Genomic DNA, 15,227 nt, shown 5'->3' on the forward strand with positions numbered 1-15,227 from the left:
TTCAGTCTCACTTTATGTCAACAACTTGCATTTACAGTAGTGAAATATAAAAATCTAAGAAGGATTTAACATTGGTGTAATCCACTGAATTTCTATAGATGTCACCAGCTGTACATGAGCTCATTTGTGTATACTTTGTTGTTTTATCACACTGTTACCACAGTCAAAACTCAGGATTGTGTCAACCCTATCAGGTTCCTTCATGCCACATTTTTATATCCATGCCCTCCCCCAGTTATATCCCTGGCAATAAGTGTTTCTCAATTTTTATATTTATGTTATTCACCGATGTGATATGAATAGACTCATAGATGTATTTAAGACTGTTTTTTTTATACATTCTAATTCCCTTGAGATTTATCAATGGTAACTTAAACAAATACCTTATTCTTATTTACTGATAGTTGGTTTTATAGTACGGATATACTACAGTTTGTTTCACCTTAGCCATTAAATTGTTGGGTTATGTCCACTCTTTTTTTTTTTTTTTTTTTTTTAGAGAGAGAGAGAGAGAGAAGAGGGAGAGAATTTTTTAATATTTATTTTTCAGTTTTCGGTAGACACAACATCTTTATTTTATTTTTATGTGGTGCTGAGGATCGAACCCAGCGCCCAATGCATGCCAGGCAAGCGCTTTACCGCTTGAGCCACATCCCCAGCCCATCACTTTTTTTACTATTACACACAAAGCATATTTGGGCAATATTCACCTGTGGGCTATTCTGAACAAATCTATTATGCATATTAACATACAAATTTCTAGCCAGGTGCTGTGGCACACACCTCTAATCCTAGCAGCTCGGGAGGCTGAGGCAGAAAGATCCTGAGTTCAAAGCCAGTAAAAGCGAGGTGCTAAGCAATTCAGTGAGACCCTATATATAAATAAAATACTAAATAGGGCTGGGGATGTGGCTCAGTAGTCTAGTGCCCCTAAGTTCCATCCTAGAACCACCTCATCCCATATATATATATATATATATAAATTTCTATGTAAAAAGTGTCTACATCTTGTAAAGGCAGATAGGACCCATTCCCAATGTGTTGTTTGGATGTTGACACTGATGATACTGTATATGCACATCAAGGCTTTGCAAATGCTTATTTCTTATGGAATTGAGATTGTTGGAAGGGGCAGGTAGTCCCTTTCTAGGAGTTGTAAACTGGTCTTGGGAAAATAAGGAAAGCAGACTGTTTGAGGACTTTTTGATTTATTTATTTATTTATTTATTTATTTATTTATTTATTTATTTATTTATTTTTTACTGTGGTGAGGGAGTAAGCATAAGGTGAAAGTTCCCTTGCATTGTTCAAATCTCCCAGTCCCAAAAGAAGGAATATCTAGTCTTTATTAGCTTGCTCACTTGTAGAGGAAAGGATAAAGAGGAGGGTAAAGTTCAAAAGCTATTAGTAATCAATGTTTAAAAAAAATGGAGTTAATCACCTTACTAAAATGAATGATCCAGGTTCTCCACATCCTCACAGTCTTTGGTGTTATCACTACAGTTTTTTTTGTTTGTTTGTTTGTTTTGTGTGTGTGTGTGTGTGGTGTGTGTGCATTTCAGGCATTCTGATGGGTTTATAGTGAGCTCTCCTTGTGAGTTTTGTTTTGCCTTTTAATAACAGTAGGTGATGTGAGACATCTTTGTATATGCCTACTTGCCATCTATATTAGTATTCCTCTTTGTCGAAATGTCTGTCCATGTCTTTTCCACATTTTCTAATTGAATTGTTTGAGCATGTATTTTTTTTTTTTACTTATTTAAAATGTGAAAAAAAGAATACTGGGATGTACTTACCATGCAAATGCAAACAAATGAGACAATTACAAATCCATTCATCACTCTTTCCCAATTTTAAACATTTGATGTTTTAGTTTAGTGATATGTTAAATAATTTAGGGAGTTTTGAATTATCTTCAGTACAGAAACCCCCCTTAAGATCAATTTAATCAGTTCAAATTATCTTATAGAGTTACTAAGTACACGTTATATATTAGTATTCTTATGATCACTAGTCCTCTTGCTAGAGTTTCTGTTGTGCCTAATTTTTCCCCCATTGTGTGATTTTTTTCCAGGTTTTTTTGAGTGCTATCATCCTTGTTAGTCTTTACATTTGGAAATGAGTGCTTAGTAGCTATTATTTATTGGCAATTTGCCTGAAAACAAAACATTTGAATCCTACTTACTTCTTTATAGATTTTGCTCGACTTTTTTTTTTTTTGATACCAGGGAATAAAATCAGAAACACTCAACCTTTGAGCCACATCCCCAGCCCTATTTTGTACTTCATTTAGAGACAGAGTCTCACAGAGTTGCTTAGTGCCTCACTTTTGTTGAGGCTGACTTTGAACTCAAGATCTTCCTTCCTCAGCCTCCCAAGCCACTGGGATTATAGGTATTCACCACCATGCCAGGCTGCTCAAATATTTTAATGCAATGAATTTAGCTATGAAAAAGTTTCAGTTTATCTTATTATTTTTTACTCTCTTGCATTTCTCTACCTGAAGACTTTATGTTTGAAAAATTGTACCATATGTCTAGAATGTATACCAAAGTTGATCATTCCAAATCAATATTTTTCAGCAACATTGAAAGCATTTTGTTATCTGGTATATTAGTCTGCTGTGTGTTATCATAAGAAAGTATCTAAGGCTTGATAACTTCATTAAGAAAAGAGGTTTATGTGGGCTCACAATTCTCAAGGTCAAAGGTCTATGTTCTGCTCCTGCTGATGGCCTTCTTGGCAGTTCCAAAGAGGCACATCACAGAACAAGAGAAAAGGAATGTGTATGTTTGTTTCTTTTGTCCTCTGCCTGTCTATTCTTTTAAAGGCACATGGATTCAATCATAGTGATTCCCACTGAAAATCCTGTTCGATATTAATTATCTCTGAAAGCCTTACATCTAAACACCATAGTCAGAATAAATGCTCATTCTCTTAATCCTTACAATGTCGTCTATACATGTCAATACATGAACCCATTGGGGATATACTCAGACCATAACTGAACCATAGCATCTATTATTTCTGCTAACTGAATTCAGGCAAATTATCATTTTTAACTTGGCATTCATTTTTATTTTCAATTTTTTGAGTCATTACTTCAGGAAGATCAAGAAACTTTTGCTAAATATCCTTTTTTGTATTGATAGTTAATATCTACTGTTTCATAACTTTGAAAATATTTTATCTTTGTTAAGCTATTAAAACTTTCTTCAATGTCATTAATTTGCTTTTGAGTTTTATCTATTTTATACTGATTCTTTTTCATTTTCAGTTTTTACAAGTTTATGTACCTTTGTTTCTGTATTTGGTAATGTAGAGTTTCAAACTATTCATGGTCATTTACTACCCATTCAACACTTTCGCCCTTAAATTTAAATAGTTGAAAATAATACTTTTGTAAAGTCTTTGATAGCACTTAAAATTCTATGAGCTGAATCTTAATTTGAGGCTGATTCTTCTTCTCCTCCTCCTCCTCCTCCTCCTCCTCCTCTTCTTCTTCTCCCCTTTCTCCTCCTCCTACTGCTGCTCCTCTTCCTCCCCCTCTCCTCCTCTTTTTTCTTCTTCTTCTTCTTCTTCTTCTTCTTCTTCTTCTTCTTCTTCTTCTTCTTCTTCTTCTTCTTCTTCTTCTTCTTCTTCTTCTCCTCCTCCTCCTCCTCCTCCTCCTCCTCCTCCTCCTCCTCCTCCTCCTCCTCCTCCTCCTCCTCCTCCTCTTCTTCTTGTCTTCCTCCTCCTTCTCCTACCCCACACCCCCTCCTCCTCCCCTCTCCTCCCCCTATTCCTCCTCCTCCTCCTCCTCCTCCTCCTTATCTCCTCCTCCTCCTCCTTCTTCTTCTCCTTCTCCTTCTCACATCTTCTCTTAAAGGTTAAAATATGAGCAAAGGATGCTTTGGACCCTGAGAGAATGAGTATGGTGCAGCAGAAGACTCAGCTCTATCAGCTTTGAAGGTCAAGCATTATCCCTATAATTTCCTCCCAAACCTAATTAATGCCCATCTGTTTTGTACATCTTCTTCACCAATGTGAAATTCCTTGGGCTTCAGAGAGTCTTTAACCACCTCAGTGGAGTCCTAGAAACAGCTTTTCCAGTAGGGCTATGTGGGCATGCTTCTTCCCCTCTCATCAATTCTCTAATTTCTACTCCCCAACACACAAGTATAAAGTAAATAAAGGGTTGTTGCAACTTCAGAAAGGATTACAAAGGTTAATGACTTGATGCACATACCCCAGGGTTGATCACTATTTACTTTGAAACAAGGAGAGCAGTGGCTGGAATGCACTTTCTCTCTGCACCTTGCACTCTGGCATTCAGCACACCTTTCAGTTTATTATTTGGGTGGGACACTGGGGAAGAGAGAAGATGCAGGGTGCTTCTATTTGTGTCTACCTTTGATAATAGTCCTTCCCCTCTTTCTCCTAGGAGGGAGAAAACACACATACACACACACACACACACACACACACACACACGCACACACACACACAGCCAAACGGTTCCATTGGATGTAATATGAAGCACACATAAGTCATGTCCTTCCATGTCCTCTAACTTCTATGAGCTGCAAATTGGATCTATTGAACGAGGTGTTAGTTTGCTTATATAAGGATTAGCATCAGTTCAGGGTCAGTGTCTAATAATGACCAAATCTGGGAAATTCATATTATCTTAGAAAAAAATCGCAGGTCCTTCTGAGGAAGGATGGGTAGGTGAAAAGTAAGAATTGCACCTGTGCTTGCATTGCAGATCCCTGCCTTACAAAACCTTGTGTCTGGATCTACAAATAGAATAACTTAGAATTTGCTAAAAGCCATAATATCCGTTCTGACAACTCAGTACTAAGTGTCTGTCCATTGGACCTAGAAGCTTGTTACATATGTGTGCTGAACTAAACTTTGTCATCTGCTTATATATTTTCCTATGTACCCTATAATCAAATAGTGACTTCTACAGCTCGTTTTAGGTCATGGTTTCTCAGTACTAACAATATTGGCATTTATGGTGGTGGACTGTCCTGTGAGTTGTGGGTTGTTTGGAAACATCATTGTTCTCTATTCACCAAATGACAATAGCACTTCTTTCTCATTGACAATCAACTTCTTTCTCATTATGACAATCAAAAGTGTCTCCAGACATTGCCAAATGTACCCTGAAGGCTAAAAGCTGCAGCTGAGACCCACGTGTATAGGTCAGAGTACTCTGATTAGTATCAAAACCCTGAAAGACACCATGACTGACAGCGAACAGACCCCACTTGGCCTCTACCAGTTTGTTTTCATTTATCTACATACTGCATCCTTGCCTACATGCGCTGCTCTCCTTGCCTACATACTTTCAATAACTTGGCAAAGGAGACTTACTCTTACCCATGACCAATGGAAGAGGAAATTTTGTTTAGGAAGCATCTGCATTAATTTCACACATTTCAACATTTCCATTTCTATGAGTCTCACAGTCATTCCTCTAGAGTGGCCCAGGAAAACTGTCACATCACAACATCTTCAATTGTTGCCACCGTTGATGTCAGGCTTCAATTAAACAGACTGACTGAGCAAAGCTGGAAAGTCAAAATTATAATGTCCAGCATAAGAATAAGTGTGAATTACCATAAAATTTTCTTTTAATGGAGATTCCTGAGGTCTTGTTTACGTGTTCTTAAGTCCTTAGGTTGAAAAATGCCCAGGAATATCTAACTTTAAGAAATATGTCACATGCTTTGGAGGTACATAGTCTCAGAACCACATTGGACTAGGGAGTTATTTCACCATTTTATTCCTCAATATGTTGTCTTGTGAAAAAAAAATTATACATGTAATTTACATTTAAATTAGGAAAGTTGGAGTTCAGGGAACTCAGATTTAATTAAGAAAACATATAAAAATACACATTAAATGTAAAGGGTAAAGCAACATCTCATTTCTGGTGTTTCGTTCTTTGTGCTTTACAAGCTGGGACCTATGCTGCATTGCAGCTGGCGTTAATGCTAATGTTGCATTTTGTCTCTGGGTAGCTTTGGTGTCTTATGGTATCAATTCTGGGCTTTTCTTAACTAAGCCTATTGCATCACCACTAGAGTTTAGGTTGCATGGGACATAGAAGAAGGTGATCTGTGGGTACATTCTGCCATGTGAGGCTTTTGCTCTGATTTCTAAATGTATACCCAGGTCTTACTTATTCTGTTTGTTCTATAATTCTTTTTTTTTTCCCTCTCCCTACTTGGACATTTTCTTTTAAGGAACTTTCATCTGTATCTACCATTTCTAATTGACTTATTCTCTCCATGCTTTTCATTTCAGATTTCATAGATAGGTAATGATTAATCAAAATAACTTTTTTTTAAAAACTCCAGACAACATGAGTTCATTCTACTATCTGTTTGTTATGTCTGTGATAGAAACCAGGGCTAATCTAACAAGTTATACCTGGGGCATGTCGTGTACATAGGGCCTTCACTATTTGTGGAGTGCATAAATAGAAAACTTTCGCTTAGAAATCACTGCCCTGTCAATTACCATGGCAGAAAGTTTAATTTACTTTTGAAATAAGAGGAAAAGACTATGTAATATGCCATAAATTTTCTTTGTCCTTTTTTTGCAAGATCATTCTTGAGGCTACATTCTAGTGTCGGAAGAACATTCTGAATTAAATTTGAACAAAATAACAAATTCTAATTGCTTTGGAAAGAATTTGAAAATTTTTCACAAAATGAGGATCCACAAGCAGAAAAAAACTACTATATGTGAATCTGGAACCAAGAAAGGATATTCTGATGAAAGCAAAAGTGGCACTAATATAACTAGGCACATTTCTTTCATATATGTATTCAAAATTGGCAGATGAGAGGGCTAACTAGGTTTATAGATGAATTAAGGAGGATATCCTTAATCTTATCACTTGAGCAAAGCAGGTGTAAGCTCACCAGAACTCTAAGTTAAAAAAAAAGAAAGCAAACGCAAAAAACAATAGACTATGTTATAATAGCACTTTTTCAGATAGGACAAATATGAAGTGTTCTTTCAAACGACATTGACTAGTATACGAAGTTAAATTATATTTGAAATAATAATGGATAGCACATTTTTACAGTAAGAACTTATTTAAACCCATTTAGTAAATTCAACTCATTTATGATTAATGTGTGTGTGTGTGTGTGTGTGTATGCATTTAAAACCTTCGATGGTACCTCACAGCCTGTCCCCCAAAAGGAACAAATTGACATTTAAATTTTCACAAGCATTCCCACTGATAACATTTCTCAGTTCATATGGAAGAGAATTAATGAGTTTAACAAGCTTTTTCATCATTGATAAGGAACAAGCAGGAAAGAGATTAGAAATAAAGTCAGAATATATGGTCTCCAAAGAGGAAATATTCTCATCTGTAGATTAGATTATGATACTGATACTGTGATACTTTACAAACACAGGTTTGGCTGATGGACCAGGGGAATCTTCTGAGTCTAAAACCTTTGGGAATGAAATTCAGAAAAGTGTCTATGACAATGATCTGCCCCTTTTGTAATCTGTTCTTTGTGATTGTGTTTAGATTGATAGTATGCTTTCTGCTAGACCAATGGCCTATGACAACAGGCCAGGGAGATAACACTAAAGTGAGATTTTGAAGACGGCAAACAAAATGTGTAGCAGATGAAAATGACAAGGCTGTGCTGATAACTGGCATAGTGAAATGGAACCATTCCCAGTGTCCCTTAACAATAACTGCAGCATCAGAATGTGCTATCCACAGGCATGTTGGTTACAGCGGGTGAGAAATTCCAAGTTCTGATAATCTTTCCTCCACTAACAAACCCATAAGTGACTTCATGGCCTTAAATGAAGCTATCCCTTCTTCTGTATAAATAATGTTTCTCTTTTCACCCTAATTTAGATACATACAATTTAAGGGTTTCAACAAAATTAATTTCAGTTTTATAATACATGTAATGTATATGGCAATGAAAGAGTGTTGCATATGGGTACGTGTTTTGCTGCAAATCTATTGGTCCATCAAAATTCATACTTTCCAAATCATAAAATTTTCCATATTTACCATAATGGAAAATCATTCCAAAATTATTAATTGAGAACCTGTTTTATGCAAAATACTAAATATTCTACTTTTGAGGTTATAAATTAATCCCATGGTTCCCATAGGATTATTTATTTCTATGAAAAAATTAAAATGTCTCAGTTTGCATCAATATACCCGCCATACTTGTATATTTGAGATAGATTGTCTTCATGTAGCTAAGTCAACAATTCAAGAAAAATTGTTAGATAATCTAGGCTTAAAAAATATTCCATTATGGGGGCTCCGGATGTGGCTCAAGTGGTGGCGCACTTGTCTGGCTTGCGCGAGGCAATGGGTTCCATCCTCAACACCACATAAAAATAAAATAAAAATGTTGTGTCCACTGAAAACTAAAAAATAAATATTTTTTTAAAAAATATTCCATTATGGAGAATATATATAGGGAAAGAAAAAAGTCCCTAATAACAACGTAATAATACATATTGATTTTTGACTGAACTAGAAGTAATGATCTAATAGAATGAACAGAAAATTTGATACTCTTAAGAAGGAAGTGGCCTTATTTTTAAACACAATACTTTATTATGATAAAAACTATCATGCTTCACTTTTCATTGTTATTAGCTGACCTTTGAAAATGTTCAGTTATGAAGAAATTGATCTTGAAAATCTCTTCATTCTTTAGATTTCACAATCTTTAAATGTATATTTCTCACAAATAGTGTTTCTCTTGATTGTGAAATTCTCCTTGAAGTAAACTGTTTCTAATTAATTATTCTTTCAAAAGGATCAATGCCTATTTTCTATTTCTCAGTTCATATGGAATGTGAATCCTTATTCTCCTGATCTTTCCTTTTTGGCTATTTCTGTTAATACCGTTAGTACCAAAGAAACTCTGTCTAAATTTTGAATTATATTGGAGTCCCTCATGATTCTACATGCAAAAAAAATTTATGTTTTGTTAAGAATTATGAAAAAGTGGGAATCAGAGGGTAGGAATACAATCCAGTATTTGTTCTCTTTTCCCCTAGCAACCTTGTATGCTCATATATACCTGAGTTTCTGAGTTAGAGATTTATAAAATCACATAATCAGAAAAAACTTTAACAGCAAATTAAATTTCTTAAAATTAAATGTTAAATAAAGAATATTTTGTGGCAATTTTATAGTCAATGTTAAGAAGAGCTGAAGTGTCTTAACAAAATATTGTCTGTGAGACAAAAACAATTACCCAGAGTTATAGAGAGAGTTTTAAAGATAAATGTTTTTTAAAAAAATCTTTGTATTGCCATAACAGAAAACAGAATGGAGTTCCTCAAAAAATTAAAAAGAGAACTACCATTTGATTCATGAATCCAAGTTCTGGGTCTCTACCCAAAGGAAATGAAAGCAGTATGGTGAAGAGATATCTTCATTCCCATATTTATTACAGCACTAGAAATGGAAACAACCTAAGTGTACGAATGGATTTTTAAAAATGTGGCTCATATACACAAGCTAATACTATTCAGTCATAAAAAAATGAAATCATGTCATTAGCAACATCATAAGTGGAGCTACTGATCATAATGTTGAGTGAAATAAAGGAGGCACAGAAAGACAAGTGCCATATGATCTCATTCATGTGGAACTTAAAACTGTTGATCTGATAGAGGTTGAGAGTAGGAGAAGGTAGGGGAAGAGATGGGGAGAATTTGATTGAGGGGTACTAAGTTACACTTAGGCGCAAGAAGCTGTGGTACTAATGCACAGTAAGGAGGCTATAGATAACAATAATGTACTTTAGATTTCAGAAAGCTAGAACAAATGATTCTTAAAGTTTTCACCACAAAAAATATTATTCATGTTTGAAAAGATAAATATGTTTAACTTAACTTAAACATTACACAATATATACATGTAAAAATATTTCATGGAATCCCATTAATATTCATCTTTTATGTTTTTATGTATCAATTAAAATTTTAAAAATTAGTAAAATGAATTATTATCCAAAGTACATGTATAAAGACATGAATTGGTGTGAATATACTTTGTATACAACCAGAGATAAGAAAATTCTGCTATATATGTATAATAAGAATTGTAATGTATTCTGCTGTCATATATAAATTTAAAAAATTAACTAATAAGAAAACTAAAAAAATTAGTAAAATGAAAGAAAATTTACAATATAAAAAGGAAAACGTCCAAAAGTATTTTTAACTGTCATATATGTATTAGTAGTGGAAGTCAATTAGATTAAAACAGGTAAGTAGAAAAGATCAAATCACTTGAAGTCTCATCTCCATAAATAATCATATCTGTCCAGGCATGTTCTTGTGGGTATGAGTACACATTTACACATGCAATGATATGAAATAAACTTAGTAATTCCTGGGAATCCATATGACCTAGGTAATGGACAGATTCATATATAACTTTTTAAAAAGTCTGAATTCAGGAAAAATGAACTTAAATGATGTAGTCCTTAATGATTTTATTCCTAAAACTTCCTACCTGGGGTGTGGAGGCTTGGAGAAGAAAAATAAAGAGAATTTCCTATGCATTTTCTACATCCTGCCTTCTTTCTGATATTTCCCAATCAGGAAAACTGTCAGAAATGTCTTCTCTGGTCTCCGGTCCACGGGATTGCAGTATGGACTATTATTCCCTTTCTTAGTTCCTTACTTGTCCTCACATGCCATTCATTCTGTAAGTATTCCTCAGAGATACTTGGTGTCATGTAGCTCTCCTAGTTATAAGCCACTGTTATTTTAATTGGGCTTTGTTGATGTGGTTGTAGTTTATTTCTTTTGCGTAAGCCACCACTCATATGTGGCATTATGTTTTGGCAGCACTAGCAGACTAATATGTCTCTAGTTAAGCTAACAAAGAAAAAGGAACAACAACAATAAAAAAAAAGTAGCATTATCTGAAATGAAGTGGGGTTATCACTACTGATTACAGAGATTAAGAGGATAATATAGAAGCTCTGCAAACAACAATTTTACCACAAATTTGATAATTTTGATGAAGTAGATCAGTTCCTTGAAAGACATAAAAACCAAAGTCCATATAAGAAAGCAAAAACAGGGCTGAGGTTGTGGCTCAGTGGTAGAGCACTTGCCTAGCATGCGTAGGGCACTGAGTTTGAACCCAAGCACCACATAAAAATAAAATAAAGGTATTGTGTCCAACTACAATTAAAACAAAATATTTTTAAAAAGAAAGCATATGCAAACTGCATATGGCTATATCAATTAAAGGAATATACTCAATAATTAATAACCTTCTGAAAGAAAACACTATGTCCTGATGATTTCCCTGCTATATTTATCAAACATTTAAAGAAGTTATTATACTTGTTCTCAAATATCTTTCAGAAAATAGAAGCAGAAAGGATATTTCCTAATTCATATAATACATTATCCTAATAATCAAACCAGATAAAGATATTATAAAAATGTATAGACCAATATTTCTCATGAATGAATATAAATGCAAAAATTATCCCTAAGTATTAGGAAGTTGTATCCAACATTGTGTATATGAATTATATGCCAAAACTAAGAGGGATTTATTCCAAGTATACAAGGTTAGTTCAACATTCAAAAATGAATCCACATAATCCAGGACATCACCTGGTAAAAGATGATGTTCTTTTGATCATGTCAATTGAAGAATAAAAACCTTTTTAAAAATCCAAAGCTCAGGCCTGCAGTTGTTGCACAGTGGTAGAGCACTTGCCTTGCTTGTGTGAGGCACTAGATTTGATCCTCAGTACCACATACAAATAAATAAATAGAACAAAGTTATTCTGTCTATCTACAACTAAAAAAGAAAAAGTTTTTTTTAAAAAATCCAAAGTTCATTTATGATAAAAAAAAAAAACTCTCAGAAAAGCAAGAATACAAGGAAACTTCCACAATTTGATATAGAACTTCTATATCAAACACTGCCACTAGCATCACATTTAAAGTTGAGGAACTGAATTTTTTCTCCCTATTTTATAAGGAAAATAGAAGAAAGATCCTCTGATCGTTTGTATTCAACACCATAGGACAGTTCTTGCTAGTGAATATGTGAGAAGAAAAATAAATAAAAAGGGAAAAGATTATAAAAAATCAGAATTTGCTTACTGGGAGGAGACTTGATTGTCTATGTGGAAAGCTCCAATAAATCAATAAACAATCTCTTGTAAGTCATAAACTAGTATATCAAGGTTACAAGATATACAGTTAATACACAAAAATCAATTATTTTACTCTATACAATTAGAATCTAAACAACTGGAATTTGAAAATATTAAAACATCTTCTTCAATAACATACACAAAAATCAAATACTGGGCATATGTCTAACAATATAGGTATTGGGTTTATATACCCAAAACTATGAGTCACTGATTAAAAAGAAATCTCAAGACCTAAATAAAAGAAGAGATATTTTATGCCTGTGAATTGGAAGCCTCAGTAGTGTGAATAGGTCAGACCTTCTTATCTTGGCGTTTTAATAATGATCTGGATCACAGTGATCTGGACCTCACCATGTCTATGACACATAGAAACATGACAAAGACAACAGAAAGACCACGAGTGGACCCGTAAGACTGCAAATCTTTAACCAAAGAGCAAAGACTATTCCATAGAGAGAGGATATTCAAAAAGAACTTTGGATAATTAGACGTTGATATATAAAAAAGTGAACCTAGACACAGACTGTACTCATTTAATGAAAATGTGTAGTACCTACATATAAAATGCAAAATTGCGAAATTTCCAGGAGAAAAGTGTGAAGATCGTGTATGTTTTGTTGGATACAGTGATAAACACATAGTTACAACATCAAAAACACAATATATAAAATTTTATAAAGTTAAAAATAACCATTTTGTGAAGAAAACTGCTGAGAGTGAAAAGACTAACCATCTGTGGAGAGAGAATATTTGCAAAAACATATTTCTGATGAAAGACATCTAAAATGCATGAAGACACAGAGTAGAGGACACAGAGAATAACCCACAAAATTACAATTATCTTATATTTGACAAAGATGCCAAAGACATGCATTGGAGAAAAGATAGCCTCTTCAACAAATGGTGCTGGGAAAACTGGAAATCCATATGCAACAAACTGAAATTAAACCCCTATTTCTCAACTCAAAGTGGATCAAGGATCTAGGAATTAAACTAGAGATTCTGTGTCTAATAGATGAAAAAGTAGGCCTTAATCTTCATCATGCGGAATTAGGCCCCAGCTTCCTTAATAAGACTCCTATAGTGCAAGAATTAAAACCAAGAATTAATAAATGGGATGGATTCAAACTAAAAAGTTTCTTCTCAGAAAAAGAAACAATCTGTGAGGTGAATAGAGAGCCTACATCTCGGGAGCAAGTTTTTACCCCTCACACATCAGATAGAACACTAATCTCTAGGGTATATAAAGAACTCAAAAAGCTAAGCACCAAAAAAAACACAAATAACCCAATCAAAAAATGGGTCAAGATCCTGAACAGACACTTCTCAGAAGAGGATATACAATCAATAAGCAAATATAAGAAAAATTGTACATCATCTCTAACAAGTAGAGAAATGCAAATCAAAACTACTCTAAGATATCATCTCACTCCAGTCAGAATGGCAGCCATTATGCATATAAACAACAATAAGTGTTGGTGAGGATGTGGGGGAAAAGGTACACTCATACATTACTGGTGGGACTGCAAATTGGTGTGGCCAATATAGAAAGCAGTATGGAGATTCATGGAAATCTGGGAATAGAACCACCATTTGACCCAGCTATCCCTCTCCTCAGACTATACTCAAAGGATTTAAAAATAGCATACTACAGGGACACAGCAATATCAATGTTTATAGCAGCACAATTCACAATAGCTAAACTGTGGAGCCAACTTAGATGCCCTTCAGTGGATGAATGGATAAAAAAAAATTGTGGCATATATACACAATGGAATATTACTCAGCAATAAAAGAGAATAAAATCATGGCATTTGCAGTTAAATGGATGGAGTTGGAGAAAATAATGCTAAGTTAGCCAATCCCAATAAAACAAATGCTGAATGTTTTCTCTGATATAAGGAGGATGATTCATAATGGGGTAGAGCAGGGGGAACATGGGAGGAATAGACAAACTCTAGATAGGGCAAAGGGTAGGAGGGGAAGAGAGGGGGCAGGGGGTTAGAAATGATGGTGGAATGTGATGTATATAGCATTATCCAAAGTACATGTATGAAGACACAAATTGGTGTGAATATACTTTATATACAACATACTTTATATACAACAATATATACATATTACACACATGTGCTGAATATGTATACTAAGAATTGTAATGCATTTTGCTGTCACTTAGTTTTTAAAAATCAATTAAATTTTTTTTCATTTAAAAAATAAAAATAAAAATTAGACAAATAAATAAATAAATAAAATACATGAAGAGTTCTTAAAACTTTTTTGCTGCTGTGACCAGAAGACCAGAAAATATTTAGAGGAAAAGTTTATTTGGGCTAACAGTTTCAGAGGTCTCAGCTCATAGATGGCTGACTGCCTTGCTCTAACTCTAAGAAGAGGAAGACCATCATGGAGGAAAGGTGTGGAGGAGCAAAGTAGCTCCCAACATGACAATCAGGAAATAGAGAGAGACTAAGCTCTGCTCACCAGGGACAAAAAAATATAAAACAAAGCATGCTCCCAATGACTCACTTACTCTAGCCATACCCTACCTATAGTTATCATCCAGTTAATCTCTATCAGTGGATTAACACATTGATTAGGTTAAAACTCTCAACCCAATCATTTCAGCTCTATTGCTTGTTGTATTGTCTCTCACAAGATTTGGAGGGACACCTCATAGCTAAATCATAAGACACCTTTTAAGTGAATGACCAGGTCAGGATGGCTGCATCAAGTTGACAGTCCTCATGCACACATCTGCATACCAAGTTGGATAGAAAGAGAGTGGACAAGGATGATAGACACTGTGAAAACTAGCACATTTAACCGTAATATTCTTTGTGAACTCAAAAATGATTGCATAACCCACTTGAATCAAATGTCTGGAAGATGATATGTCATGAGCTTTGTAATGTTTTGAACAACCAATAAAAAATGATTGCTTTAAAGAATAAATTAAGATACTTTTGCTCAACTGGCAGAAGGAGGACATTTAAGACCTATCAAATTATTTTTCTT

Source organism: Ictidomys tridecemlineatus, chromosome 5 (assembly GCF_052094955.1).
Source record: "Ictidomys tridecemlineatus isolate mIctTri1 chromosome 5, mIctTri1.hap1, whole genome shotgun sequence".
In the NCBI taxonomy this organism is placed as follows: Eukaryota; Metazoa; Chordata; class Mammalia; order Rodentia; family Sciuridae; genus Ictidomys; species Ictidomys tridecemlineatus.